Genomic DNA, 5,908 nt, shown 5'->3' on the forward strand with positions numbered 1-5,908 from the left:
TGTATGATTTATCAAAATGTATAGATGCATTCTACTGTCATGTACAACTAATTAGAACAAATAAAATATTAATAAAAAGAAGTTGCCTCATAGGTGAGAAGAAAGTTTTTCAGAAATGAAAGAGATACAATGTTTGGGCGAATTGTTCCTAAGTGAGGAAGAGCAACAAATAAATTATTGTTTACCCTGAGAACAGCAGTTTCAATAAAGCAGAGAGGCAGAAAGTATTTGATGGAATGGATTTAGGAAAGAATAAGTGGTGAGGAAGTTGAGACAGTGACTATAGATATCTGTTTTGGTAAATTTTTCCATAAAGTGAAAAATGGGATTATAGCAGAGGAGATGGGAGGTTAGTAGGGTGTGGAGATTTTTAACGTGGGCAACACCAGAGCATATCTGTATGTCAACAGAATGCTCTTTTAGGAAAGGACTAAGTGATGATTCTCAGAGAAAGTGGGGCTCAAGATAAGAAGAATGACTTTTAGAAAATGAAATGTGAATGTAATAAAGAAATCATGTGGAGGGTGTAGAGTAAGGGGCAATTAAATTAATGATGGTTAGGGATTTATTATAATGGTGGACTGTGGAATCTAAGCTGGGTAAGAAGGAATGTGAATATATGAGGGGTGTGATGGTACAGAAGTAACAGAATGAACTGGAAGAATTGTGTGGGGGTGGTCATGGTTATGATACTAAGATTGCCTCTATGTTGAGTATTGAGTGGAATAAATAGAAGGAGTCTCAGGACACAAAATCAGGCAGACCTACCTAAGATTACAATGTCAGGAAGCCTTCCTAGAAAGTGGTAGTGATGTTTAAGCTGAGCTGCATATGATGTGAAGAGATAGGTGGAGAAAATTGACAGTAGTATATTTAGAAAGAAGGCCCTGACCTAATAAATTGTGTGGAGCATTGGAGCACAGAATTAATTTACTTGTTCATGTAATAAAAGTTTGTGTCTTAACAGGCACTATTTTAGAGGTGAAGAAAACATAGCAATTACTGATGGAGTACTTATTTACATGGAGCTTGCAATCCAGTGGGAAAAGCTAACATTTTGCTAAAATAATCAAGCACAGATAAAGAAAAAGGTAAAACTAAAGATGGAGAGATTGAGGGAGCCACATCTTGGTGATACTTGAATAAGTATTTTGGCCTTTATTTTATAGACAAAGAGAACCAACCAACTGAAAGCATTTGGACAATAAAGGAACAAATCTGTAATAGTCAATGATGAAAACTACACAATTCTTGTCAAAAAAATTAAAGCAAAGATGGTAAAACTAAAAGTAGTGATTTCCTCATTTTCTGGTTAAAGAAATGTTGCTGTTGACATTTCCATTGTTCCATTACAGATAAGCACATAGACATGAACACACACATATCAGTTTCTTTTATACAGTTGTAAACAGACAATGTATAATTTTCTGTAATTTTCTCTTTTTATGTATTGGAATATTTTTCACATCAACCCATATAGATCTGTCCCATTTATTAAAAGATTATATGTTAATTCCTTAAATATTGTTTGTTAATGTATTTAACTTGCCATTGATTATTAGACACACAGGTTGCTTCTAGTTACTTGCTGTTTTAGTTTCCTAAGGCTGCCATAACAAAGTACCACAAACTAAGTGTCTTAAAACATCAGAAATGAGAATTCATGTTGATTACAATTCTTAACTATTATGCATAGTACATCAAAAACCATGAATATGCCAGTGTCTCCTTGAAATTCTTATATAACTTCCCTTGATACATACACAGAAGTAGAATAGCTGGATCATATGGTAGAATTATTTTAGTTATTTTATCTTGTTCTTAATAGTGGCTGTACTAATTTATATTACCACCAACAGTTGCCCATCAAGGAATAAGTGGTTAAAGAAAATTATGTGTGTGTGTGTGTGTGTGTGTGTGTGTGTGTATACACAGATACATACATACCATGGAATATTTTTCAGTCATATGAAATAATATCCTATCATTTGCAGCAAAATAGATGGAACAGGAGGACATTATGTTAAGTGAAATAAGCCAGGCACAGAAAGACAAATAACATGGTCTCATTCAGATGTGGAATCTAAAAATGTAGGTCACAGTCAGGTTCTGTGATGCACGCCTGTAATTACAGTGGTTTGGGAGGCTAAGGCAGGAGGATCACAGGTTCAAAGCCAGACTCAGCAACTTAGTGAGTCCTTAAGCAACTTAGAGAGACCCTATCTCAAAATAAAAATTAAAACTTAAAAAAGGTTGTGGATGTGGTGGATCATCTACATTTTGAGAGTAGAATGATGGTTACCAGAGACTGGGGAGAATAAGTGCAGAGGAGGGAGAAAAAGGAAAGGGGAAAAGTTGATCAGTGGGTACTAAGTTACGGTTATATAGAAGCAAGAAGTTCTTGCACAGTAAGGTGATTAGATAACAATACTGTATACTGTGCATTTCAGAATTGTAAAACCACTGGCTTTTAATGCAAACAATTGTTTAATTTATAGTTTTAGTCCAAGAAATCAGTGATTCTTTTCATCACTGTAATAAGATTTTTCATGTCTAGAATTTCATGTAACTAGAATCATACAATACATAGGCTTTTGTGCTAGAGCTGTTTTCATTCAGCAAACTATTTTCAGATTATTTTAGTCAGCTTTTTTGCCACTGTGACTAAAAGACCTGACAAGAACAATTTTAGAGGAAGAAAAGCTTATTTGGGGGTTCACAGTTTCAGAGGCCTGTGTCCACAGATAGCCTAGACAGCAGGCTCCATTCCTCAGGGCTCTAAGAGAGGCTGAACATAATGGTGGAAGAGTGTGGTGGAGGAAATTGACTCATAGGATGACCAGGAAGGAGGGGAGAGGAGGGGGAGAGAAAGAGAGACAGAGACAGAGACACTAAGCTCAGCTCACCAAATATATACCCCAAAGGAAAGCCCCCAATGCACACCTCCCCCGGCCACACCCTACCACCCTGCAATTAACACTCAGTTAATCCCTGTCAGAAGATTAATACACTGATTGGGTTAAGGCTTTCATAACCCAATCATTTCACCTCTAAACCTTCTTTGTCTCACACATAAGCTTTTGTGGGAACCTTGCATCTAAACCATAAAAGATACGACCATGTTATTGCATGTTATCAGGTCTTTCTTTCTGTTAAGTAGTACTATGTGCTATAGATACATGAGAATGTGTTTATTCATTCATATCTTAATGGTCATTGGAGTTGTTTTCAGGTTTTAACTATTAGGAGAAAGATTCTATAAAGACCAGTAAATCAGTCTTTGAATAAACATATGTGATCAGTTCTTCCAGTTAAATAGGCATGGAATTTCATAGTCATATAGAAATCATATTGAGATATTATTTGCAATTCTTTAATTAGTGGTAACTCCTCTTGTATTCTCATAACACCTTAATGCTTAGCCCTGCTTTCAGTATTAGTTACTTTATTTTCACTATAACCTCATGGATATATTTTCGGGTTGTTGGAAGATGCTGCACTTAAATTCCAGGCCTGAATTCGTGGCAATTAGCATTTAAGTGCTAACATAGCATCAGAAGTATTATAATTATTTTATTTATATTATGCCTTCAATTTTCATTATAACCACAGGACTCCATATATTATTTTCATTTTAGAACAAGTATAAACTGAAGCAAAATAACGTTAATTATTTTACCCCTAAATACAAAAATACTAAGTTGCAGAGCTAGGATTTGAACTAAGTTGGATTCCCAAGTCTATGTTCTTAACTTCAGTGCATTAAACATAGTTCAGAGAGTAACATATACCCATTGAAACAAGGGATATTGCAACTTGAAGCAAGAAAAAACACATATGTGTGCTTTTAGCATAAAGAGCAGTATTCATCCAAATGAAGATTTATAGTATCTAATTTTGGTTAATATATACAAATTATGGATTAAAGTCAGTAAATTGAAAGAGTAGAATAGAAGATTAAGTATATTTTAAGACTGTGATTAATATTATGTATCTTCTTAAAACCTGATAGTTCCCAAACTTGGTAAGGCTTTTTATTCCATAAGTTAGAACTTGAATTATTCATCTATAATATATATACACACTTAATATTATTTATGCATCAATGTGTTATTGTGGCATTTATTAGAAGAGCCCCAGCAGCAGTACATAATTGATCAAGAATTAAAAGTGATACATGCTTTCTTTGGTCCTTTTTTGCTTCTGTAACAAAATACCTTACATTGAGTAATTTATAAAACATAGTAATTAATTCCTCCCAGTTCTAGAGGCTGGGAAGTCCAAGCTAGTGTTAGAAGATTTGGTGTCTGTTCCATGTAAGGCCTTTCTTGAAGGATCCTCAAATGACATAAAAGGGCCAAGTAGCTCTATGAAGCCTATTTACTAAGGGCATTAATTCCATGTAAATCCCTCATAACTTCTCCAAAGGTCCCATGTTAATAACATCACATTGAAGATTAAATTGCAACATGAATTCTGGAGGGACACAAACGTTCAGAGCATAGCGATGCCATATTATTTGGCTTTCTTCTACTTTTTGCAGTTGTTCATCGTTTGAATTTCTGTATAATGTGTTCCACAGGTTGCATTATGTTTTTTTTCCAAACAAAAACAACAGTGGGTTAACATCCCTTTCTTGCCTACATGAAACACTTGTTTTAAGGAAATTATTTTAAGACTTAATAATAAGACACCTTATAAAGGTTTTTGAAATAATAAGTTTATCTTCTCAAATATAGAAACTAAATTACAATCTCTATATATAAAGAGAAAATATGTTAGTTGAATGCAATGTTTTACAATTTAACTATCACAGCTCCTATTGATATAGAAGATTGCCACTGAGATCACTAAAACAAAATGTAAATAATAACTTCCTGGGAAATTGCATCTTTATTATATAAGTCAAAAGAGTTGAAATTATTACTGAGACCTATCAAAAATGTTACAAAGAAGATAAATCACACTTCCCACAGGCCACCTGAAAAGGGCTGCTTACAGAAAGCAGAGGTTGGTGGGGAGAATTATACTTTGTAAGATAGTAAGACAGGAATATAAACTACTTAATAAACAAACAAAAATCAAATTTATGCCCACACAGTTATCCATTCAGTACTTGAAGTACAAAAATATTAGAGGCATTTTTCTTTATATATTTGACCAAGGACAGAGCTCTCTCACATGAGCTGTCTCTGATTTTATAAACTGGAGGAGGTGAAAAGCATGACAACAATGTCCAATTTGCTAGAAATAACAACAAACATCCTATGTTTTAGTACTTATATTTAGTTATTACAAACTGCACATATTATGAGAAATATAAACTGAAAAATAAACTCTTTCTTTCTGACCAATTTTAAAAAGATGCATTTACCAGTCACAGACACACTGATTTCAGGCTGCAAGAAACCCATGCAAAAGCTATATGGGATGCCATTTACTGAATGTCATAAAATTGAAATGTAGCTAATGAGCCCTTCACAATGGTTTACATCATGCTCATTTCTGATTCTGTCTTTATGGCGGCTACTGTTCAGAAAAGTCCATTCATTCCATGTAAATCTAGCTGCTCCCTGCTCTTGTACCAGTGTTAGAAAACTCAATTTAAATCAAACCTAATCACTTCTGTCAGCCACAGTGCACTCCCCAGCAGTCCTCACCCACCCATGTATTCTAGCCTGACTTTGTTTCTTGCCTCTCTCAGCCTTCCTCCAATTCAGCCACAGTCTAATTGGCTGGCTGGGGATTCCACTGTCACTCAAGCTAAACCCCAGGCTCATTGAGGGAATTGGAAGCTGAGTTTGCAGTTTGAGTTTGATTCCCAGGGTACATATTTCCTGGCCTTTTTTTTAAAAAACTCCTATAAGTAGCCAGAGAAGGTAAAGGGAATGCATGCAACTATACCTTA

The sequence above is a fragment of the Sciurus vulgaris genome, assembly GCF_902686455.1.
Source record: "Sciurus vulgaris genome assembly, chromosome: X".
In the NCBI taxonomy this organism is placed as follows: domain Eukaryota; kingdom Metazoa; phylum Chordata; class Mammalia; order Rodentia; family Sciuridae; genus Sciurus; species Sciurus vulgaris.